This window comes from Ahaetulla prasina, chromosome 3 (assembly GCF_028640845.1).
Source record: "Ahaetulla prasina isolate Xishuangbanna chromosome 3, ASM2864084v1, whole genome shotgun sequence".
Lineage (NCBI taxonomy): Eukaryota > Metazoa > Chordata > Lepidosauria > Squamata > Colubridae > Ahaetulla > Ahaetulla prasina.
This window is the reverse complement of record NC_080541.1, coordinates 192,636,502-192,662,092: the sequence shown is the minus strand read 5'-3', so window position 1 is coordinate 192,662,092 and position 25,591 is coordinate 192,636,502.

The window sequence follows — 25,591 nt, the reverse complement described above, 5'->3', positions numbered from 1 at the left end:
CGCCGGAGAAGACGCCTGGAGAGTGTTTGGAGGTCTAGCTGTTCCGAGGCTGATCGGACACTAGTGAGGTCCTTTACTAGGACCTACCTAGTGGCAATGAGGGAGGCGGCGTCTCGTTCCACCCTCATTGCATCGGCAGATAACCGCCCGGCCGCCCTGTTTGGTGACCCGTTCCTCCTCCATCAAGAGGGACGGGATGACCCTTACAGGGACGAGCTGAGGAGTTTAACGGTTATCTATACGATAAAATCGTTCAGCTCGGGATAGTTTGGACCAAGATTGCGATGATCCAGCCGGGACGACAGAGAGCGTCTTGTTGAGGTTATTTGGGATGAGTTTGATTCTGTGGCTCCGAGGACATGGACAGGTTGCTGGGAGGTTACATGCAACTACATGTTTACTGGACCCGTGCCCTTCCTGGTTAGTGCTGGCTGCTCAGGAAGTGACACGAGGCTGGCTCAGGGATTATAAATGCTTCTTTGATGGAAGGGTTTTCCCGCCGCCTTGAAGGAGGCGGTGGTGAGACCTCTCCTCAAGAAGCCTTCCCTGGACCCAGCTATTTTGTGTAATTATCGTCCAGTCTCCAACGTGCGCTTTGTGGCGAAGGTTGTTGAAATGGTTGCATGGCAGCTCCCCGGCACCTGGAGGAAACTGTCTATCTGGACCCGTTCCAGTCCGGCTTCCGACCGGTTATAGCCCGGAGACGGCTTTGGTCGCGTTGGTGGATGACCTCTGGAGGGCCAGGGACAGGGGTTGCTCCTCTGCCTTGGTCCTATTAGATCTCTCAGCGGCTTTCGATACCATCGACCATGGTATCCTGCTGCGCCGGTTGGAGGGATTGGAAGTGGGGCGCACCGTTTATCGGTGGGTCTCCTCCTAGCTCTCTGACCGGTCGCAGAGCAGTGTTGACGGGGCCAGAGGTCGTCCTCGAGGCGCCTCACTTGTGGGGTGCCTCAGGGGTCGATTCTCTCGCCCACCCTGTTCAACATCTATATGAAGCCGCTGGGTGAGGTCATCAGTGGTTTCGGGGTGAGTTATCATCTGTACGCTGATGATACTCAGCTGTACTTTTCCACCCCGGACCACCCCAGCGGCGGTCAAGTGCTGTCCCGGTGCCTGGAAGCTGTACGGGTCTGGATGGGGAGAAACAGACTCAAGCTCAATCCCTCCAAGACGGAGTGGCTGTGGATGCCGGCATCCCGGTACAGTCAGCTGCATCCGCAGCTGACTGTTGGGGGCGAGTTAGTGGCCCCAAAGGAGGCGGTTCGCAACTTGGGTGTCCTCCTGGACGGACGGCTGTCTTTTGATGAACACCTGGCGGCCGTCGCCAGGAGGGCCTTTTACCAGGTTCGCCTGGTTCGCCAGTTGCGTCCCTTCCTTGATCGGGATGCCTTATGCACGGTCACTCACGCTCTGGTTACGTCTAGGCTGGATTATTGCAATGCTCTCTACATGGGGCTGCCCTTGAGGTGCACCCGGAGGCTGCAGTTAGTCCAGAATGCGGCTGCGCGAGTAGTAACGGGAGCCGCTCGTGGCTCCCACGTGACATCGCTGCTCCGTAGCTTGCACTGGCTTCCTGTGGTCTTTCGGGTGCGCTTCAAGATTTTGGTAACTATCTTTAAAGCGCTCCATGGCTTAGGACCCGGGTACTTACGAGACCGCCTGCTGTTACCTTTTGCCTCCCACCGACCCGACGCTCACAGAGAGGGCCCCCTCAGGGTGCCGTCCGCCAAACAGTGTCGGCTGGCGGCCCCCAGGAGTAGGGCCTTCTCTGTGGGGGCAGTGACGCTCTGGAATGAACTTCCCCCCGGTCTGCGTCAAGTGCCCGATCTTCGGACCTTCCGTCGTGAGCTCAAAACATATTTATTCATTAAAGCGGGACTGGCATAATTAGTGATGTATTTTAATTGGGGTTTAATATTTTTTAACTTTTTAATTTAAATTTTAATAATCGGCCTTTAAAATTTGCTCTTTTTAATTGTTGTTTTAAACTGTATATATCTTTGTTTTTACTTTGGCTGTACACCGCCCTGAGTCCTTCGGGAGAAGGGCGGTATAAAAATTTAATAAAATAATAATAAATAATAATAAGTCAGTGTTCATTTTAGTGACACATTTCTTCAGGAGGTTCTAAATAGAGAATATATCTTTCTTCCTCCTTCTCTATCATCAGAGACTTCTCCCCTACCTCCCATTAGATTATATGCGTCCATGCATGGAGCATTCTCATTTGCCACTCAGAGCATCCACTCAGAACATCCACTCAGTCACCTGACAAATCTTTTACTGCAAAATAATAATAATAATAACAACAACAACAACAACAACAACAACAACAATAATAATAATAATAATAATAATAATAATAATAATTGAAGACAACCATTGTATGGCAGCAGAGAAGTACATTTTTCATAATGGTTGTCCAAAATTCTGCAGCCCAGATACTGTATTTCTTTCCCCTCATTCTTTCACACACCAGGAGAACAAAAAGAGAAATTGCTGGAGATGGTGTCATCTAACTCTCTGCTGCCATCTTGTGATCATCTGGATTTTTTCAACTCAAACATGGAAGCCGCAGCCCACACACTTAGGTTTGTTGAAGTTATGGGGAAGGAGTAGACAGCAAGGGGGAAGTCCTACAGGTCCCAAGGTCCCAAGGTAGCTTTCTTTCTGGTGTTCACTATGTGACGTCACCAGGAATAAAGAAGTACTGAAGTATCTAGAGGGTGAAAGAAAGAAAAAAGTCCCACGGGGAAGAAGGCTTGCAGATTTTAGAAATAGATATATAGTAAGGTTAGAATAGATACATACAGTAGTAAGAATTATGTTTATGAACGTATCTAACTTTGGTAAAAGTATTGTCAGATTTGTAGGAGCTTTGGTTAGATTCTGGCTAATGTTCACTCAAGAAATTCTTTACCCAGACATCCTGCTTTGATCTACATCCTGCTAATATCTCACAAGTAACCTATGAGATAGAAGAACAGACTCTGGGGGTTTTCTTTCTTAATAACCAATTTCCTTGATTAGCATTCAGCCCTGGAAAATTTAGCTTAGCTCCTGCTGCGTTTTGCTCACCCTCTGGCAAATGTCACATTTCTACAGCACCCAGTTTTTCAGTATCATCGTGAAGAAGTGACTGGAAAGAGAAAGCCTCATATTTTACAGCTCTAAGCAATCTCTGACACCACATAGGGTTCAGATGAAAGGATCAAGTGGCTTCTGCTAGTTGTATATGGCAAAACTCCTTGGACCAGGGGTGAATTCTGACAGGTTCTGGAGAATCGGTAGCAGAAATTTTGAGAAGTTCGGAGAACTGGCAAATACCACCTCTGACTGGCCCCAGAGTGGGGTGGGAATAGAGATTTGGAAATATCCTTCCCCCAGGAGTGGGGAAGGAATGGGGATTTTGCAGTATCCTTTCCCTGTCACACCCACCAAGCCACGCCCACAAAACTGGTAGTAAAAAAAATTGGATTTCACCACTGCCTTGGCCAGATGACTAACAAATAGTATCTTTTATCTACAAGTCTTTGTCAAATTCAAGGTGCTCTGAGAAAAACAACATAGGGCCAGATTTATGTTGTCTTTGTAATAGAGGATGTGCATGAACCTTTATACTAAGTTGGGGGTTTTATCCATCTAGCCCAAGCTATCTGGAGTGGTTTAAAAATTAGTACCATTATTTGTACTATGTACACCTTGCAAATTTTGTCTGTGTGAAGAGGAACTAGCCTAGCTCATAAATGAACCTTCAGTGGTAAGACTGAATACTTTGTGAGAACAAAATAAATTGGAAAATTAAGCATGCAAAGACATGCTCCACAATCAGGTATTAATACTCTACCTGATCACTCGCTTTTTTCAAACTATTTTAGGTTCTAAAACAAAAACTCCAAACCATGAGAAATTTCAGCTGAGAAAAATATGAGTGGAGTATTTGGCCAGTTCAAATCAAAAATTAAAAAATGCATCCCTGCTGTGTAAATATACTATTGAAATAGGTAACAAACAAAAAGGGTACCAATGCTTGCAAAAATAGCAAAAATAAGTCAACTTCCCCGGTCCGGAATATACTGTCAACTGTCAAGGAAAAAGTCAGATGAGCATCTTAAAGAATAATAAATTTATTATGGATAAATTTCATGGACTACGGCCTACTTCACCATGAAGTTATATGGCCAATTATGAATGTATATGCATGTACATGTGGATGTACATACACTTAAACACATACCGAAGGCAAAATTTAAGTAGTAAATCATGGACAATGAAATTAAATACAGGTAATTGTTTTCTGCATTTCACCTCTCTTTGACCCCATTTGCACCTCAACATAATGCTTCAGTGTACTGCTGCCATGGAAGCTTATGCCATCATAAATATATTCATCTGTTTAAAGTTTCAGAAGACATTCTTCTGATGTTAATGCAGTGAACTAGCTCAGGTATCCCCTCTGGAAATTGTCAGATCTAACGAGATCACATTCATTCAGCACTAACTGGTAAGCAGTATTAACCAATTTGTTCAGAAATGTCCTAAAGTAGTTTTGATTCAGTTTCCTGAGAGAAATTATTACACCGTAAACTAAGATAAATATTATAAAAGATCAAAATAGGTCACAACAAGCTAAGCAGAATTCTGGTGAAGAGTAACAGCTACAGATCCTTTAAAACAGTTACAACAATAGAGGTCACAGTTCTTCTAATATATAACACTGGAGAAAAACCTGTAAGGAAAGAACACATACAAAGATCTAACTTTAAGGAGAGAGACATACATAGAGAGAAATTGAAGAATGCATTTATCGTATTATTAGAAATACTCTCAGAAACAGTTTCCCATACTTGGAAACAAAGTTTTAAAAGAATATATATGCCACCGTGCAATGACTTGGAATAAATATGTCTGAGGTCGTGCTTCTCCCTTCCTTCAGTGCCTCACATTCCTCAAAACTGAGCCGTGGAGTATAAGGAACAGATAAGCTGCCACATATACCATACATACAGGGTTTGGCTTAAAAATTTTAGCAAGGGATTCTCTGCCTGGTTGCTGGGTGGGCATGGATATGGTGGGCGTGGCCTAGTCAGCCCCCTGCATCATGGTGTGGAGGGAGTTTTTGTCCTCCCATGGCTCCAGAAGATTTCATCGAGTGTCCGGGATGACGAAAACAGCCTCCCCAGGCTCCGGAGGCCTTCTGGAGGCCATAAATGGGCCCGTTTCTTGAACTCCTGGTAGGCCCGTTTTTCACCCTCCCAAGCCTCCATGAATGCCCTGCACTTTCCTTCATCCAAAATGGGCCACATGGAGACTCCTGGGAGAAGCAGAGTGGGGTGTGTGGGGGTCAACCAGGAATGGGATTTGGGGGTTCTCTGAACTGCACAGAATCTTAGCTAGAAGTTCTCCCGAACCCCTGAGAATCCCCAGCAGCCCACCCTTGTGTACATATTTCATATCTATGGATTCCCTATCACTCCTTCCACAACCAGAATTTGCTCTCCTATTTACAGGAAGATATCTTTGGATCCAATCTAGCATGATAAACAATTATTGTTCAGACTGCCACATAGCCAGATAAATACTTGACAACTGGAGACGCTCTTTTCAGGATTAGATATAAGTGCGGTGCCTGAGCAAACAGAAAAATAATTGGCAAAGGAGAGAACCACCCTTGGCCTCCTGCAGTTCCACAGAAATCTATCATATCTTTCAACATACATAAAATTATTGAGAGAAACAAGAGACACAGGGTGTATTGATATCGGCATTCCTCTGAATTGCAATATTTCTTAGAAATATCCCATCTGTCTTGCTAACATCTCCATCACCTACTAAATATATATAAAGAGATTTCTATATATCTTCTGTATCTCTACAATTTTTCCGTTTTTCAACCAAGGGTGCTAAAGTAATGAATGACTATCATGGCTGATCATGAGCAGAGATGGTAGTCAGCCGATTCGGATCAGTTTGGGAGAACCGGCAGCAGAAATCACAGATGGGTCTGTCCATCCGCCCCAGCTCTATGCTGTCCTATTTAGGCATGTTTTTGAAGCCGAGTGCATGCATGGAAGGCACGCACATGAGCAAAGCACATGCACACGCGCATGCACATTTTCGGTGCTGGGCGAACCGGTAGGTAAATTATGTGAATCCCACCTCTGATCATGACCAAAAGGTTAATTTCCCCCCCTACCTTATCAGGAAAGGAATAGGATAGTGACATTGCAAGAAAAGAGGGTTTGTGGTGCTTGGATGGAAGAAAGAGAGATACAGAAGCAACTCATGTAATTTTTTAATGGTTACCAATGAGGGAAAGAATGATGACATATCTTCTATCCATGATAGAGAATATGCTTGTTTTCCAAATCTATATCACTTTCTATTACCTTTTGGGGTAAGAAGAATATTTCCTGGGATACAGGTAGTCCTCGACTTACGACCACAATTGAGCCCAAAATTTCCATGGCTAAGCAAGGCAGTTGTTAAGTGAGTTTTTCCCCATTTTACAACTTTTGCTATAGTTGTTAAGAGAGTCACTGCAGTTGTTAAATGAATCAAGCAGACGTTAAGTGAATCCGACTGTGCCCATTGACTTTGCTTGTCAGAAGCTGGCTGGGAAGATTACACAAATAGTGATCACATGACCCCAGGATAGTGCAACTGCCATAAATATATACCAGCTGCCAAACGCCCAAATTTTGATCATGTGTCCATGGAGATGCTGCAATGGTCATCGGTGTGAAAAACTGTCATAAGTCTGTTTTTTCAGTGCTGTTGTAACTTTGAACAGTCACTAAACAAAAGCCTGTTATGGTGGTTGACAACTTTTTGTATTGACCCAAGATGCTTATATAGGACTGGTTCATACACTAGCCATTCAGAATTTACCAGCAGACACACAAAGCAGAAAGGAAAAAGGAAAGAGATGATCTTTTCCCCCAGGGTGGACAAATACCCAAATTAAAATAGGTAGTCTCAACCTCTCTAAGAAGGCATGGGCATATGGTTTACAAGTTTTGCAAGGTGTGCAGCCTATAATGATTGGTTCCCAAATAGTTAAAAATTCAGGCTATAATCATATAAAGAGCCACATAACAAAAGAGCAAGCTCCTTTGTTATTAGTGAAAAGATCTGCTCATTCACCACTTCACAGGAAGGCAGCTAAATCTAAAATAAAGAAATCACCATCCTACTGTACTTTGGAGATATATCAGTTTTAGATGAGAAAAAGTTCCATTAGCTTGAATGTTTGTAATGTCATACCTTTCTTTTCAATAAATGCTGCTAAGCAAAGCCTGGGAGAATTGTGCTTAGAAAAGAATGACATTCACTTGCAGGTAGAAGCCAAAATGTGAGGTGTATGCAGAACTTATTTACTCTGTTTTGAAACGTATACATGTGTTAATGTTTTATCAAGTTACTTTTTCTACTACTTCAGTTGATTCTGGCTTGTAATCATAGAACCGCCATATCTGGACTGGGAAGATCTGAATGCCTACTAGCCAACAGCAATGAGCCACTGAAAACTTTCTTTGTTGCCATTTTTTAGATGTTTCCCACTAAAGTTGAATTTCAATGAAACAGTAGTTCAGGGACAAAACAATTCTTAAGTTAACCTGGGGCATCAGACACACATGCCCTAAATCGGGAAAAAAGACCAAATGGATGAACAGAATGCTAAAAACTAGAGCTATAGAAATATTAGCTGAAAAAGTATCCTGGTGAGACAAGTTAAAATTCCCTTTCGCCTTTCCCATTGTTGAATCAAATTTGTTCCTCTCCCTTTCTCGCTCTCTCACTTGAATTCCAAAGAAGGGAAAAATGATTTTAATTAACACAGATGACTGGTGAATTTGTCCCCTATAATGAGACATGTTTAAAACATTAGCCTCTAATTCATGAAAATTTAATATCCTTTAAAGAGGCACTGAAAATGCTTTAGAGTTCCAGATATTGCAAGGAGATACCCAAGACTCCCTAGAAATGTACAGAGTGAAGCTCGAATGATGTAGCAACTTTCTAAGCAGGTACAGGTAGTCCTCGACTTACAACTATAATTGAGTTTCTTAAGTGAGACATTTGTTTAAGTGAGTTTTTCCCCATTTTATGACATTTCTTGCCCAAGTTATTAAGTGAATCACTGCAGTTGATAAGTTAATAATCTGGTTGTTATTAATCTGTGAATCTCATTTCCCCATTGACTTTGCGTGTCAGAAGATCACAAAAGGTGATCACAAGACCCCAGGATGCTGCAACGGTCATACGTATGAACCAGTTGGCAAGAATCTGAATTTTGATCTTCTGAATGCTGGAAAGGTCGTAACTGTGAAAAATGGTCATAAGTCACTTTTTTTCAGTGCCATTGTAACTTCAAATGGTCACTAAATGAACTGTTGTAGGTCGAGGACTACCTGTATTGCTAACAGGATTACACCTGGATGACACCAGACAAACAGCAAATTCACATATATATTCTCTGGAATTACTATTGTTTGTTCACTTGTTTTAAAGACATCAACATGGCATTATCTTCAAATGATTCTTTTGAAGTGTGCCTCTAAGCTGCTTCTGTATCTTTTGAAATCTCACAAAACATCTGACAGGAGAGAAAATAGCACAGATCGTCTTAGTTTATACTCTACTTACATACTTTGATCATTATTAGAGGCACTACTATGAGTTTTCCTATCAAGTGATCAGTGGTGAAATCCAAATTTTCTTACTACTGGTTCTGTGGGCGTGGCTTGGTGGGCATGGTATGGCTTGATGGGCATGGCTTGGTGGGCATGGTGGGGAAGGATACTGCAAAATCCCCATTCCCTCTCCACTCCTGGGGGAAGGATATTGCAAAATTTCCATTCCCATCCCACTCTGGAGCCAGCCAGAGGTGGCATTTGCCAGTTCTCCAAACTCAAAATTTCTGCTCCAGAACCTATCAGAACCTGCTGGATTTCACCCCTGCAAGTGATGTGGGGCAAGTGGTCCAAGAGAGAGGTCTTCTTGATTTGGAGCATCCTCATTAATGGTCTGTCTGACATTCTGCTACTTACAGCTATTTCAACAATTCTGACCTCATTTTGACTGATAGATAATATTGATTGAAAATAGATAATATTATGTTACATTATTATACATAAGGGACACGGTGGCTCAGTGGTTAAGATGCTGAACTCGTTGATTGAAGGGTCGGCAGTTCAGCAGTTCAAATCCCTAGTGCCGTGTAACGGGGTGAGCTCCCATTACTTGTCCCAGCTTCTGCTAACCTAGCAGTTCAAAAGCACATAAAAAATGCAAGTAGAAAAATAGGGACTACCTTTGGTGGGAAGGTAACAACGTTCCGTGCGCTTTGGTGTTTAGTCATGCCGGCCACATGACCACAGAGACATCTTCGGACAGCGCTGGCTCTTCGGCTTTGAAACGGAGATGAACACCGCCCTCTAAAGTCGGGAACGACTAGCATATATGTGCCAGGGGAACCTTTACCTTTACCTTATTATACATATTTATGTTTTATTGCTTTTTCAAAAAATTTACTCCTCTTTTTAAAATGTTTTTTTTTTACAAACTAATTGTTTAACTAGCTTTCTAATTTATCCAAAGAGTATCACATTTTGGGGTAGATTGGAAATATGAGGAATTAAATAAATAGCATTCTGATGGAAGCATCTCAGTACTAAATATGGATTTTAAAACATACTGCTAAAATAGTTTGGTTTGTCATTCCCATAGATACAAAGCTATGTCATATTCATAAATGTAGTTGGGAACAATTATAGCAACAACAATGTGCCATTCTGCATTATGGTAATTGCAGTGCCACCTACAGCCTATAGAAAGCAAGTAATAACTGGCAGCAGTGAATGCTATCCAGATCTGAAGGGAGTCTAAAAATATCCACAAATAAAGGGCTGTTTTCCTACATACAACAAATTAAGAAATGATGCTGAGCTCAGAATTAGCCAATTAAGGGCCAAGATTGCAGGAACCTGCTGTGGTTCCTTGCTAATATTTCTTTAAAAGAAATGTGGAGAGAAAAAATGGAAGTATCTTCCTTTTTTTTTTTTTTTTTTGCAAAACCAACCCTTTGTGAAAAAGTTATTACAGTGAAAGTGCCATTTCCCCCTGCTTCTGTTGGTCCATTGGAACTAATTGGTTTTGTGAAAAAGCCAAAGTATCTGGCCCCATGCCTCATGGTTTATTTGATTTTGATTTGCTTTGATATGTGAACCAAGCTATTGTAGTCTGTAAACCTGATTTCATGGTTCAGTTGTGATTTGTGAATAGGTTTTTGCCTTCAACCTTAAACTGGAAATTTATGATGCTCTTGTCTTCCTATTTTTCTATAAATATTTGTACAGGTAGTCCTCAGGTTATCACCTTTTGCTCAGTGATCAAAGTTACAAAGATACTGAATGAGGGGGACTTACAATTAATCCGCAAAGTTGCAGCCATCACAGAGTCCTGCCATGTGATCATGATTTGAATGCAAGCTTCCCTGCTAGCTTCTCACAAGCAAAGTCAATGGGGAGGTCAGCAGAAGGTCACAAGTCGCTCCCGTTTCTGGGTTTTTTGCCTGCCTTCCTGCTTGCAGCACCCACCCACCCACTCAGCTATGCTTTTTAGCACCACCAGTGACACCCACTCACTTATTACCAGTAAGTGGGCACTGCAAGCACGACTTGCTTGCAGTGCCTACACTGTGTCTGCATTCAGTGGAAATTCCAGTCCCAATTGCCTTTGTAACCCAAGGACTATCTCTACTGATTTCTGAACCAGGATTGTGTAATTATATTTCTTGTACCACAGTGTGCGACTCAAAACAGGACAGTCTTGTCTACTAAGCTGCACTTATTCAAGACCAGTCATCCAAGATAGAGGACAAGTTTTATCTCAAAGAGCTGAGGTGGCACAGTGGTTAGAGTGCAGTACTGCAGTCTACTTCAGCTGACTGCTAGCTGCAGTTCGGCAGTTCAAATCTCACCAGGGTCCAAGTTGACTCAGCCTTCCATCCTTCCAAGGTGGGTAAAATGAGGACCTAGATTATTGGGGGCAATATACACTGTAAACCACTTTGAGAGAGCTATAAAAGCACTATGAAGTGGTATATAAGTCTACGTGCTATTGCTATTGCTATTAAATTTACATGTAATATTGTATGGGGAGTCAGAAAGATAAACTAGGGAAAGTATTTACTCTTTCACAGATTAAAGTTTTCCTTTTTGTGGACATTCAACAGGGTTTTTTCATACTTACCATGGTCATAAACCAGGTTCAAAGTATTGAATCAAAGTGATTTAGTTTTAACAGTTTCCGCTTTTCTTGCCTCATTGAGGAAGAGTGTGAAGTTTTCCCTGCCCACCAAAACCTCATAAATGCTCTCAGAATTGCCATGTGAAGTGTATTGCTATATTTTTATTTTGCACTCTATTGCTATCGAGGACTAGGGGTGACATGATAGCAATGTTACAATATATCAGGGGCTGTCACAAAGAAGAGGGGGTCAAGCTATTCTCCAAAGCACCTGAGGGAAGGACAAGAAGCAATGGGTGGAAATTAATCAAGGAAAGAAGCAACTTAGAACTAAGGAGAAATTTCCTGACAGTTAGAACAATTAATCAGTGGAACAACTTGCCTCCAGAAGTTGTGAATGCTCCAACACTGGAAGTCTTTAAGAAGAGATTGCATAACCATTTGTCTGAAATGGTGTAGGGCTTCCTGCCTAAGCAGGGGGTCCTCAAACTATGGCCCATGGGTTACATACGGCCCACTGAAGCCATTAATTCAGCCACGCAGGACCATGAAGCTGCCCAGCCTACATCGCCCTGCCAACCCACTGGCCCCCACCCTTTGGCCAAGTGCAGGACTTACCTTCACGAGCCCCACGGGTTGGAACATTTTTGGCCTTCTGGAGGCAGGGGAAGTGAAAAACAGGGCACATGGATGCCCCAGGAGGCCAAAAATGGTCCCCTTTTTGGTCTCCCCCACCTCCAGTAGCACACTGCAGGCCAAAAACGAGGTGCACCAAGGTCTCTTGGTGTGTCTGCACACCCCGTTTTTGACCTCCCCCACCTCCAGAAGATAGACACAGAGAGAGAGAGAGAGAGAGAGAAGACAGAGAGACAGAGAGAGAAAGAGAGAGATAAGCAGAGAGAGAGAAAGAGAGACAGAGGGAAAGAGAGAGACAGAGAGAGAGACTTGTTCATTGTAAGCTCCTTGGGGCTGAGAAGAATTGCTGCAAAACAGCAATTCCTGAAGACCAAAACAGCAGCATGCAAACAAAAGCAAATAAAACACCCCCAGGAGCAAAACAAATTAAAGTTTAATTTGTGTGCATTGTTTAATGGACTGCTAAATTGGCCATGTCCACCTAGTCACATGACCACCTAGCCACGCCCACCCAGCCAGTCTGGCCCCCCAACAGTCTGAGGGACCATGAATTGGCCCCTATTTAAAAAGTTTGAGGACCCCTGGTATAGGGTTTCCTGCCTAAGTGGGGGGTCAAAGACCTCCAAGGTCCCTTCCAACTTTGTTATTCTATTCTAAGAAAAAGAAAATTGGAATTTCCAAACTTTTACAACAAACACAGTGTCCAAGGAATACAAGCCTTGTCAGGCAAGACTTAGGCATCAAAACTCCTCATTTGTGCACAGAAGAAACATGTCTAAAAGCCTGTGTTAACATCCCATGTGTCCTATAATCCAAGCTAGGGGAAAAATTACTTACAGACTAACTGTCCGGATTAAGCAAAATCTCATCTGTCATTCTGCTTATCAAAAGATTTACAGGACCAAATTCCACAGCAGTTGCTCAGAAATCTACACTGCCAAAAATCTTAATTGTCTTTCAACGTATCTCAAAGACTATTTTATCATGGGAATAAACTTTCTTCTGCGAGAAGCCTTATGTTCACATATCTATGTTCAGGTAATTAACTGATGCCTATAATAACAGTCTTCTGAGTTGGAAAATATGCATCAGTATACACAGGCATAATTCCAGGTCTAAAACCAGCAGCTCTAAAATTTGGCTGGGACAAGAGTGACATCTGTAGGAAATTTATTGTTGGTGCAGGTATATTCGACATTAAAAAGATAAAGATGCCTAAAATCCAGCTCAGATGAGGCAAAGAAAGTGACTGGAGAAGAAAGAGGCAGGAAAAATGAAGAGAGTGAACAAATGTTCACGATGTTCACGATGTAAAAAAGATGTTGAGACTCTAGAAAGAGTGCAGAGTAGAGCAACAAAGATGATTAGGGGACTGGAGACTAAAACATGAAGAACAGTTGCAGGAACTGGGTATGTCTAGTTTAATAAAAAGAAGGACTAGGGGAGACATGATAGCAGTGTTCCAATATCTCAGGGGTTGCCACAAAGAAGAGGGAGTCGGGCTGTTCTCCAAAGCACCTGAGGGTAGAACAAGAAGCAATGGGTGGAAACTGACAGTTAGAACAATTAATAAGTGGAACGACTTGCCTGCAGAAGTTGTGAATATTCCAACACTGGAAATTTTTAAGAAAATGTTGGATAGCCATCTGACTGAGATGGTGTAGGGTTTTCTGCCTGGGCAGGGGGTTGGACTAGAAGGCCTCCAAGGTCCCTTCCAACTCTGTTGTTATATTATATTATATTATTAAATGCATGGAAATTAGGCAAAAGGAAGAGGATGAAATAGAAGACAGGCAGGCAGGAAGCTTCAATAATAGCAGCTCCGTGAGTGGGAAAGATGCATTGATACAGAAGATATCAGAAGATGGTAGCAGAATGAGCAAGACTTAAGCCTTAAGGGAGTTGAAGTCCACAAGTCTTAAAGCTGCCAAGTTTGAAGACCTCTGCCTTAAGGGAAAAGTATCAATGCCTTGAGGTCACAGCAATTACTTTAGTGTTAGGAATGGTAATACAATATGACTCAGGACAATTGTACTAAGTGAGATATGTTAATTATTGCATTTTATTTTGCCAGCTGCACCTACCACTGATAAAATTACCATTTGTCTGTTACAAATCAGACTCTTTTATATTTGGCCCCAAGAACGGTCTAAATCTAAAAGCTCACACTGTGATTTTACAGTTCATCAAACAATATGAGCCTAAAAGTACAAAAAGCCAGGGTAGAAAACTGTATATATCAAGACATACAGGTAATCCTCAGTTAAAGACTATTCAGTTGCAATGGATTAAAAGAAAGTTACTTACAACCTGTCCTCAAAATAACGACTGAGGCACAAAAAACCTGTAGTCACATGATCACATTTTGGGTGCTTGTCAGTTGGCTCACATTTATGATTGGTTGTGATCTTTTCTGACAAAAAATGCCATTTGGGAGAATGAATTTGCTGAATGACCATATGGTTTGTTTAAAGACTATGGTAACTTGCTTTCAATTTTCATAAAAGTGATTGTAAAATAAAGTTATGTCAAGTGGTGACCCATTTAATGACCACAATGACTTACACTCCAAATGTCAGCCCCTGGGTTGCCAGCTGCGCTGGGGCTGCCATTTGGGTGGGAACAGAGAGCTGCCAGCTAAGACGCACGTCCACGCCTGCCAAAGACCATGCCCACCAAACGCCTGCCGAGGCGCACAAGCCGCACAACTGAGCCCCTGCCGAGCTGCGGGGAAGGCAGGCACACCCCTGCCGAGCTGCGTCATGGGCCTCTGCCGAGCTGCAGGGAGAGCAGGCACACCTCTGAAAAATCTGCTGCATCTACAGAGCCATCAGAAGGCCAGCTGGGCCACGGATTTCATAAACAGCTGATGCGTGGCAGAACAGATGGGCAGCAGAATGCGCAGGCACAGGGAGCCTGGCATGCCAGAAACGAGCCTGGTGTGCCAGGTGGAAAGCTCTGTAGCTGCAAATACACGGGCAAAGTGGTGGTGCATGAGAGGTGAAAATTATATGGGGTGGAGCCCAAGGGGTGGAACCACGGTGGTGGGGTTGAGTGCATTTAAGGGTTAAACCAGGGGTGAAATCTAAAAAATTTCCCTACCGGTTCTGTGGGCGTGGCTTAATTGGTGGGCGTGGCTTGGTGGTCAAATGACTGGGTGGGCGTGGCCAATAACAATAAATAATAAAAATAATAAACAAAGTATAAAAAACAATAAGAGGTATCAAAAACCAACTTTCACACTTTACACACACATAACACAACACAACACAACTGACACACACACAATGTAAAAGCAGCTGCACTTCACACTTCACATAGCCAGCCACAAAAAGCTCAAAAACCAACTTTCACACTTTACACACACACACAACTCACACACACACATACACACACACACACTTACAAAATGCCACATACAGCTTTCTGAGATTTTGTGTGTTTGTGTAGTTAGAGTGAAACACTACAGAAACACACCAAATCTCAGAAAGCTATTTTATTTTATTGTGGACTTCAAATCCCAGAGTTCCTCAGCCAGCAAAGCAGAAAGTCAAAGCAAGCTTTTTTTTCTTCTTCAGTAGCTGAAGAAAGCATGGCGTTGCCAGCCCGAAAGAGCAGTAATTATAGGTGAGGAGGGGGAATTGGCTGGGCATGGGCGGGGGCTCTTGTAAGTGTGGGCTATTAAAAAGTGAGTTTAAAGCCTGTGAGGATCAGGAAACTCCTCTGAGATCCTCAGAGGAGGCTTTTAAAACCTCGGGGGTTTTTTCTTGTTTTTTTTCCCCTTCGACTGAAGAGGTTTTTTTTTTTTAAAAAAAACTTTTAAAGGGTTTTGATGATCTCTGCTCAGCCCCGCGATCATCAGAGGTTTTTTTTTTTACTTTTCAAGGCATGTTTCGGCTGAAGAAAAACTTTTAAAAGTAAAAAAAAAAACCCTCTGCTGATGGTGCGGCTCAGCAGAGGCAGGGCGGGTGGGGCCAGGGATTTTTGCTACCAGTCCTCCGAACCAGCAGCTGCCATCGCTACCTAATCGGGCGAGCTGGTGAGAACCGGGAGCATTTCACCCCTGGGTTAAACCAAAGTAGCACTGACTTTGTTTTCCTTATTCCTTTGTCACTCTGTGCCAGGTTTCCAGATTTCCAGATAATAGGTACGCAGTGAACTTTATTGTCTACATTTCTTGTCTGCTAAACGCCAGAACATGACACCCAATTCTGGGCTCAATTGTGGTCATTAAATGAGGACTACCTATACAACAACTTTGTCTCTCCAGATGTTTCTACAATTCATCCCTAGCTGGGGCTTCAGGGAGATCTCATTTGCAACATTGAAGGCATTTCTCTGTTCTCTGGAACAAGAACTATTTGTTCAATCCCAACACCAGAAAACCTGTTAACAATTGTAAATCCTATCCAACCACTCGGAACTTAGAGACGGAAAGCCATTCTGCTTCAAGAACAGAAGACCTTCTTACAGGAGTGGTGTGGAAGGAAGTACTGATGGAGCCCATAGTGATTATATACAGCCAGGAACAGGGTGACAAAGGATTTTTGATACCAATTCTCAGCCAGCAAGCAAATTGCATGTACAAATCATGTGGATTGTTTTTTAGAACAGTGGTTGTCTTTTCTTCATCACAGTCCCCCTTTAAATACCATTTTTGGCCATGGACCATGGCCACAGACCACCAAGGCTTAAGTCAAGATTTAAATCATAATATTTCTTCAAGCTGTTGGAAGAAATGTCAGTCTGGGTAATTGTTGGGAAAAAAATGTCCATCTGGGTTCAGTTCCAAGTGGGAAGAAAGAGACTGGAAAAAATAGAGGCTGCTTGGAAGGATGGTTTAATGGTGAAGCAGAACCACAAAGCATGTGTGATTCTGGGTAGATGAATACATGGAGTGGAGAGTGAGATATATTTATATCCTCTCTTGGGCCTTGCAAGAAATGTATCCTATTGTTTGTCAGACTCCCAGGGGAGTATGCAGGAGTCCTGCTAACCTTGTAGGCTGTGTCCCAGGTTTGGTTGAATCTTGCTGGGTGATGATGTAATGAAGAGGCTTGTGTTTTGAAAGGATGTTGGGCAGGGGTGAAATGCTCCCGGATCGGACGGGATCGCGCAATCCGGTAGCGATGGCGGCTGCTGGTTCAGAGGACCGGTAGCAAAAATCCCTGGCCCCACCCCCCTGACTCTGTTGAGCCGCACCATCTGCAGAGGTTTTTTTTTTTACTTTTTAAAGCTTTTAAAAGCTGGTTTTGCCAAAACAGGCTTTTAAAAGTAAAAAACAGCAGAACCTTACTTGTACTCTTACTTGTAGAAAACATGTTTTCTACAAGTAAGAATAGAGATTCTAAGGCACTTACCTGATTACTGAGGAACGCATGGCCACAGCCCGAAAGTAGTTTCAGTTTCAGCCAGACAGCATCAATCGCTCAGCTAATCTATTTCCTCGGTGATCAACTGGCTGGCTTTGCTAGCTGAGGAACTCTGAGATTTGAAGTCCACAATAAAATAAAATAAAATATTTGTGCAGCTTTCTGAGATTTGGTGTGTTTCTGTAGTGTTTCACTCTAACTACACAAACACACAAAATCTCAGAAAGCTGTATTGTGCGTGTGTGTGTGTGTTAGTTGTGTGTGTGTAAAGTGTGAAAGTTGGTTTTTGAGCTTTTTGTGGCTTTTGTGAAGTGCAGCTGCTTTTACATTGTGTGTGAGTCAGTTGTGTTGTGTGTGTGTAAAGTGTGAAAGTTGGTTTTTGGTACCTCTTATTGTTTTTTTATACTTTGTTTATTATTTTTATTATTTATTGTTATTGACCACGCCCACCAAGCCATCTGACCACAAAGCCACACCCACCAATTAAGCCACGCCCACAGAATCAGTAGGGAAAATTTTTAGATTTCACCCCTGGTGTTGGGCAATTCCTATTATGGCTTAATGGCTTTGTCCTGGTTTGGATCTTGAGTGAGGGCTAATCCTATCACCCTGGAGCTTGAAGGCCTTTTGTCTTGTAGATAGGATGGCCCAGTCTTTCTGGGGCTATTAAGAAAGATAGGGCTCCTTTCATAACATAACATAACATCAGAGTTGGAAGGGACCTTGGAGGCCTTCTAGTCCAACCCCCTGCCCAGGCAGGAAACCCTACACCATCTCAGTCAGATGGTTATCCAACATTTTCTTAAAAATTTCCAGTGTTGGAGCATTCACAACTTCTGAAGGCAAGTTGTTCCACTTATTAATTGTTCTAACTGTCAGGAAATTTCTCCTTAGTTCTAAGTTGCTTCTTTCCTTGATCAGTTTCCACCCATTGCTTCTTGTTCTACCCTCAGGTGCTCTGGAGAACAGCCCGACTCCCACTTCTCTGTGGCAGCCCCTGAGATATTGGAACACTGCTATCATGTCTCCCCTGGTCCTTCTTTTTGTTAAACTAGACATACCCAGTTCCTGCAACCGTTCTTCATATGTTTTATCCTCCAGTCCCTAATCATCTTTGTTGCTCTTCTCTGCACTCTTTCTAGAGTCTCAACATCTTTTTTACATCGTGGCGACCAAAACTGGATGCAATATTCCAAGTGTGGCCTTACCAAGGCATTATAAAGTGGTACTAGCACTTCACGTGATCTTGATTCTATCCTCTGTTTATGCAGCCCAGAACTGTGTTGGCTTTTTAACAGCTGCTGCACACTGCTGGCTCATATCTAGATGGTTATCCACTAGGACTCCAAGATCCCTCTCACAGGTACTACTATTGAGCAAGGTACCACATATACGGTACTGGTGCATTTTGTTTTTGGCCTAAATGTAGAACCTTACTTTTTCACTGTTGAATTTCATTTTGTTAGATAGCGCCCAATGTTCAAGTCTGTCAAGATCTTTCTGTAACTTGAGCCTATCTTCTGGAGTGTTGGCTATTCCTGCCAGCTTGGTGTCATCTGCAAATTTGATGAGTTCCCATCTATCCCTCGTCCAAGTCATTGATGAAGATGTTGAAGAGTACTGGGCCTAAAACAGAGCCTTGGGGTACTCCACTGCATACTTCCTCCATGTGGATGTAGTTCCGTTGAGGACTACACGTTGAGTGCGGTTGGTCAGCCAGTTACGAATCCATCTGGTGGTGGTGCTGTCTAACCCACATTCTCTACTTTATCTAGTAGTAGGTTATGGTCTACTTTATCAAATGCTTTACTGAAGTCCAAGTAAATTATATCAACAGCATTCCTCTGGTCTACTAATTTTGTCATTTTGTCAAAGAATGCGATAAGATTAGTCTGGCATGATCTGTTTTGACAAACCCATGTTGGCTTTTGGTTATTACTTTGTTTGCTTCTAGGTGTTCGGTGATTCGTTGCTTGATTATCTTTTCCAGAATCTTCCCCGGTATTGAGGTCAGACTGATAGGTCTGTAGTTTCCTGGATCTGTTTTTTTTCCTTTTTTGAAGATGGGAACTACATCAGCTCTTTTCCAGTCCTCTGGCAGCTCCCCTGTGCTCCAGGATCTTTGAAAGATATAGTTCAGTGGTTCTGAGATCACGTCTGCCAGTTCCTTCAGAACCTTGGGGTGTAATCCATCCGGTCCTGGTGATTTGAACACGTCTAGGGTAGACAGGTGTTCACTTACCATTTTCTTCCCTATTTTAACTTGTGTTTCTAATCTGTTTTTTGTAGTGCTGTTTTTGATAGGTTGGATTGTTTCAAAGAGCATGTTTCTCCTTTTCTCATCCAGGGAGATATAATAGTCTGCCTTTCTAATATTTCCTAGAATATTTCATTATTCTAGGAAAGGGTGGGTGCTAACTTTCTACAAAGCCTTCACAGATCCGCTGTGATGACATAGCAGCCCTCCCTGCCAGGTGTCCATGGACCACAGGTTGGGACCTCTAAACCACTGTTTTAGAACATATCATTCCTTTATTAGCCATCAAAATAGCTGTAGACCAGGGCAGTAATCATGCAAGTGATGCATAGAGGATGCGCAACTCCAAGTGATAATGAGTGCATATGACTTGTATTGCTTGATAAACAGTAATAGAATAGAATAGAATAGAATATTTTTATTTATAGACCGCCCTTCTCCCGAAGGACTCAGGGCGGTGTACAGCCAAGAATAAAATACAGAAAGAAAACAACAATACAAAACTAAAAACAACCCTTAAAAAACCTATTTGATATGGCTACTCATAGATAAAATATTACCCTCTAAAATTTACAAAAAATTTAAAACCCATAAAATCAATTTGATAATTTAAAATTTAAGCGAGTCCAGCAAGACGAAATAAGTAGGTTTTAATGTGCTCTATTTAAATAGAATAAAGGTAAAGGTTATTATTATTATTATTATTATTATTATTATTATTATTATTATTATTATTATTATTATTATTATTATTATTATTATTATTATTTAATTTTTATACCACCCTTCTCCCGAAGGACTCAGGGCGGTGAACAGGCAAATAAAATAATACAATACATTTCAATAAAAACACTATTTAAAAACTTATTCCAATAGCCTAAATTTAAAATACAATACAAAATATAAAATAAACCCCAATAAAATCCATGTTTAAAAACCCTATTAAGCCAGTCCTGCTCGGAAGAATAGATATGTTTTAAGCTCATGCGAAAGGTCCGGAGGTCAGGAAGTTGTCAAGTCCTGGGGAAGCTCATTCCAGAGGTAGGTGCCCCACAGAGAAGGCTCTCCCCTGGGGGTCACCAGCCTACACTGTTTGGCTGACGGCACCTGAGGAGGCCCTCTATGGGAGCGCATCGCCGGTGGGAGGCATGTGGTAACAGAAGGCGGTCCCGAAGATATCCCGGTCCTATGCCATGGAGCGCTTTAAAGGTGGTAACCAACACCTTGAAGTGCACTCGGAAAACCACAGGTAGCCAGTGCAGCCTGCGCAGGATCGGTGTTATATGGGAGCCACGAGTGGCTCCCTCTATCACCCGCGCGGCTGCATTCTGAACTAACTGAAGTCTCCGGGTGCACCTCAAGGGGAGCCCCATGTAGAGAGCGTTACAGTAGTCCAGGCGAGAAGTGACGAGGGCGTGAGTGACCGTGCATAAGGCATCCCGGTCTAGAAAGGGGCGCAACTGGCGGACCAGGCGAACCTGGTAAAAAGCTCTCCTGGAGACGGTCGCCAAATGATCTTCAAAAGACAACCGTCCATCCAGGAGAACCCCCAGATTACGCACCCTCTCCATTGGGGCCAATGATTCGCCTCCAACAGTCAGCCGCGGTTGCAGCTGACTGTACCGGGATGCCGGCATCCACAGCCACTCAGTCTTGGAGGGGTTGAGCTTGAGCCTGTTTCTCCCCATCCAGACCCGTACAGCCTCCACACACCGAGACAACACTTCAACAGCTACATTGGGGTGGTCAGGGGTGGAAATGTACAGCTGGGTGTCATCCGCGTACAGTTGATAACTCACCCCAAAACCACTGATGACCTCGCCCAGCGGCTTCATGTAGATGTTGAACAGGAGAGGCGAGAGAACCGACCCCTGTGGCACCCCACAAAGGAGGCGCCTCGAGGTCGACCTCTGCCCCCCTGCCAACACCGTCTGCGATCGGTCGGAGAGATAGGATGAGAACCACCGAAACACGGTGCCTCCCACACCCAATCCCTCCAACTGCCGCAGCAGGATACCATGGTCGATGGTATCAAAAGCCGCTGAGAGATCAAGGAGAACCAAGGCAGAGGAATAACCTCTATCCCGGGCCCTCCAGAGGTCATCCACCAATGCGACCAAAGCTGTCTCCGTGCTGTACCCGGGTCGGAAACCGGACTGGAACGGGTCTAGATAGACAGATTCATCCAGGTACTGGGGTAACTGGTGTGCCACCACACTCTCAACAACCTTCGCCACAAAGCGAAGGTTGGAGACTGGACGATAGTTACTCAAAACAGCTGGGTCCAGGGAGGGCTTCTTGAGGAGGGGTGTCACCACCGCCTCTTTCAAGGCGGTGGAAACAACACCCTCCCTCAGAGAAGCGTTAACAATCCCCTGGAGCCAGCCTCGTGTAACCTCCCGGGTGGCCAGCACCAACCAGGAGGGACACGGGTCCAATAAACATGTGGTGGCATTCAGCCGCCCCAGCAGCCTGTCCATGTCCTCGGGAGCCACAGGGTCAAACTCCTCCCAGATGGTCTCAACAAGACTAGCCTCCGTCACCTCGCCCAAAACTACCCAGTTTTGGTCCAGACTGTCCCGAAGCTGAGCGATTTTGTCAAACAGATACCTGCTGAAATCCTCAGCACAACCCTGTAAGGGGTCATCACAACCCTCCTGGTTAAGGAGGGAGCGAGTCACCCTAAACAGGGCGGCTGGGCGGTTCTCTGCTGACGCAATGAGGGTAGAGACATAGGCCCGCTTGGCCTCCCTCAATGCCACTAGATAGGTCTGAGTAAAAGATCTAACTAGTGTTCGGTCAGCTTCAGAATGGCTGGACCTCCACGCGCTGTCTAGGCGTCTTCTCCGACGTTTTATCTCCCTCAGCTCCTCAGAAAACCAAGGAGCTGGTTGAGACCTACGCCGGGTCAGACACCGCAAAGGCACGACACGGTCCAAAGCGCCCACCGCGGCCTGTTCCCAGGCCGCAACAAGCTCCTCGGCCAAGCCGTGGGCCAGGTCGCCAGGGAGCGGCCCAAGCTCCATCAGGAACCTCTCAGGGTCCATCAGTCGCCTGGGACGGAACCAACGTATTGGTCCCGTCTCCCTGCGGTATGGAGCGGTGGTCCGAAAGTCCAGACGAAGGAGAGAGTGGTCTGACCATGACAAAGGTTCAATGACTAATTCTCGTACATCCAGATCACTCAACCACTGTCCAGAGACAAAAATCAGATCCAGTGTGCTTCTCCCGACGTGGGTGGGGCCGTCAATTAATTGGGTCAGGTCCATGGCCGTCATGGAGGCCATGAACTTCCGAGCCACCGTTGATGACACACCGGCTGATGGCAAGTTGAAATCCCCCATGACCATAAGCCTAGGGGTATCAACTGCCATCCCGGCTATCAACTCCATTAACTCGGGCAGGGCTGTTGCCACGCAGCAAGGAGCCAGGTACGTGATCAACAAGCCCACCTGCATCCTACGCCCCCACTTCACGTAAAGGGATTCACAACCGGCTATCTGAGGAACAGTGGCCTCCATCGGCTCCAGACTCTCTCTAATAACCACCGCCACCCCTCCACCCCTACCTTGGGCCCTCGGCTGATGAAATGCCCGGAAACCCGGTGGGCACATCTCCACCAGGGGAACCCCCCCTTCAATGCCCAACCAAGTCTCCGAAATGCCCACAAGGTCCGCAGCCCCCCCCATATAAGATCGTAGATCAGGGGGGCTTTATTCACTACGGACCTAGCATTGCACAACATCAGCCGAAGGTCCAAGCCCTGGGGATACTGGCCACTCGGGGAACGGGAAAAGTCTGAGGGGCCGGAGCGCGCAATCGCTCTCAAACAGCGAGTGCGCATCCCCTGAACATGATGTGGCCCCCCACTTCCGCCATATCTTCCTCTTCTACTTACCGTACTGATGGAACGATCCTCTGGGATTGGAGAACAAGGCTTCCCCTTAACCTCCGAACTTAATAAAGTATCGCCGTGAGCAAGCGCAAGGACTGGCTCCCTCCCCGACGGGTTTCCCCCGATACCCGCCTTTACCCTCCCACTCCTTAAAAATTGTTTATCTAAAAAACCCCAAAGATTCTTTCTTAACGCATGCCATCTCTCTGGGTCCCAAAACCCATCATTGAGATAGGCCCTCGATAACGTAGAGGGCCATTTCTGCGAGGCGGAGGATCCTCGCAGACGATGAAGTTCTAACGAAGAATAAATCATATCTCGTATCAGGCATAATTGGCGCAAAAATGAGTTTGTCCGTAACCGTAGATGATGATAAGCAGTCATATTCAGAACCGCTGACATAGGTCCCACAGATGATAAAAGATGATGGACATTCTCGCAAGGAGATCCTGTTCAAGAAGGTAAAAGTCATAACAGACATACAGATGTTAAAAATGCTCCAGAGTCCGGGGGGGGGAGTCTAAGCTCCAGAGTCGAAACTCCCCATTACAACTCCGAAGTCTAAAGAAAGAAAAGGAGACCTCCATGCCTAGGTCCATGTCCATCCAAAGCGAAAACGACCAGCTCTAAAACAGCCTCCTCAGATCTTATCAGGTCAAGATGAAAAAATCCAAGGGAAAGTAGGGAGAAAAGGGAGAGAGCATGCTGCCGCCACTGCCACTGGTGGGTTCCAAACGTCACCCTTATCCAAGACCGACGTCCTTGCCGTCCCCACCGCAGCCACGGACATGCCCCCCCCTTCAACAACCCCCGTTCCATGGGGGACCTCGTCGGGGCTCTCCCGTCAAGAGCAGAAGACTTTCGGGGCTCTCACCATTTCCCTCGCCCTCCCATATGTACCTCCCATAGGTACATATGTGCTAGTCATTCCCAACTCTAGAGGGTGTTCCTCATCTCTGTTTCAAAGCCGAAGAGCCAGCTCTGCCAGATGATGTCTCCGTGGTCATGTGGCCGGCATGACTAAATGCCAAAGGCGCATGGAATGCTGTTACCTTCCCACCAAAGATGGTCCCTATTTTTCTACTTGCATTTTTTACATGCTTTCAAACTGCTAGGTTGGCAAAAGCTGGGACAAGTAACGGGAGCTCACCCCATTACATGGCACTAGGGATTTGAACCGCTGAACTGCTGACCTTTCGATCGGCAAGCTCAGCATCTATGCTACCGAGCCTGTAAATTAGAATATGCTACAGTAAAAAAAAAATGGAGTTGGAAAATGTGTCTTTCTTAAAAATAACTCGTTAAGAAATTTCAGCAACCTTAGAAAAAACCTTATTTCTCCTCATTCCACTTTACACCAAGGTGAAATTTTATTTGGAATGGTGCAAGTTTGCCACCCAGTGTTCAGAAAAATAGTATTTCACATCTACTGTCTGAATTAAGGAATGTTTATTTTCTTGAAGCAATAATCTATTTGCTCTCAAAGAACACAGAGCAGCAGGCATGGAAGTAATCCCTTAAAATATTGTCATATCTTAACATGCGTTTTAAACCATATTCTCTTTCTCTCTCTCTCTCTCTCTCATTAATCTGTGCAATAATTAAGACTGATTTTCAATGGATCCTGAAATACAAAATCCAATAAATACTAAATCCAATAAATACTAAAATCCAATAAATACAATTCCTCATATTTTATAAAATACTTTTTTGTCTTGGCCAAATTTCATAAAACACCGCTCAAACTTAAAGGCACAAAATAAAATGCTTAAGGATATAATGTCAGCTCTATGAGCATTTCTAAGCAGTAAGCAAAATCTAGAGTGGTATCTGGACTTTAAAAATAAGAGAACTGATTGTTCAATTTGGAAGTATTAAGATATAAAGAATCAATAACTTGATCTTTTCTTCCCTTCATATAATTTATAGAAATCTCTCAAATAAATAGTATACTTGAGAATGGTAAAATTTATGATTTCATTTTCTTATCTACATATATTAAAGTCATGAAATTACACATTGTATGATCCAATTGTTTTGTTAACACTCGTGAAAAATGTTTGGTAATCATGTTTGAGTAATAGTAACGAAACATCACTTTGGGTTGATAGCTAAACATGGGGGAAGTGAGGAACATACAATCTACTGTACAATTTGTAAGAAACTAAGCAGATT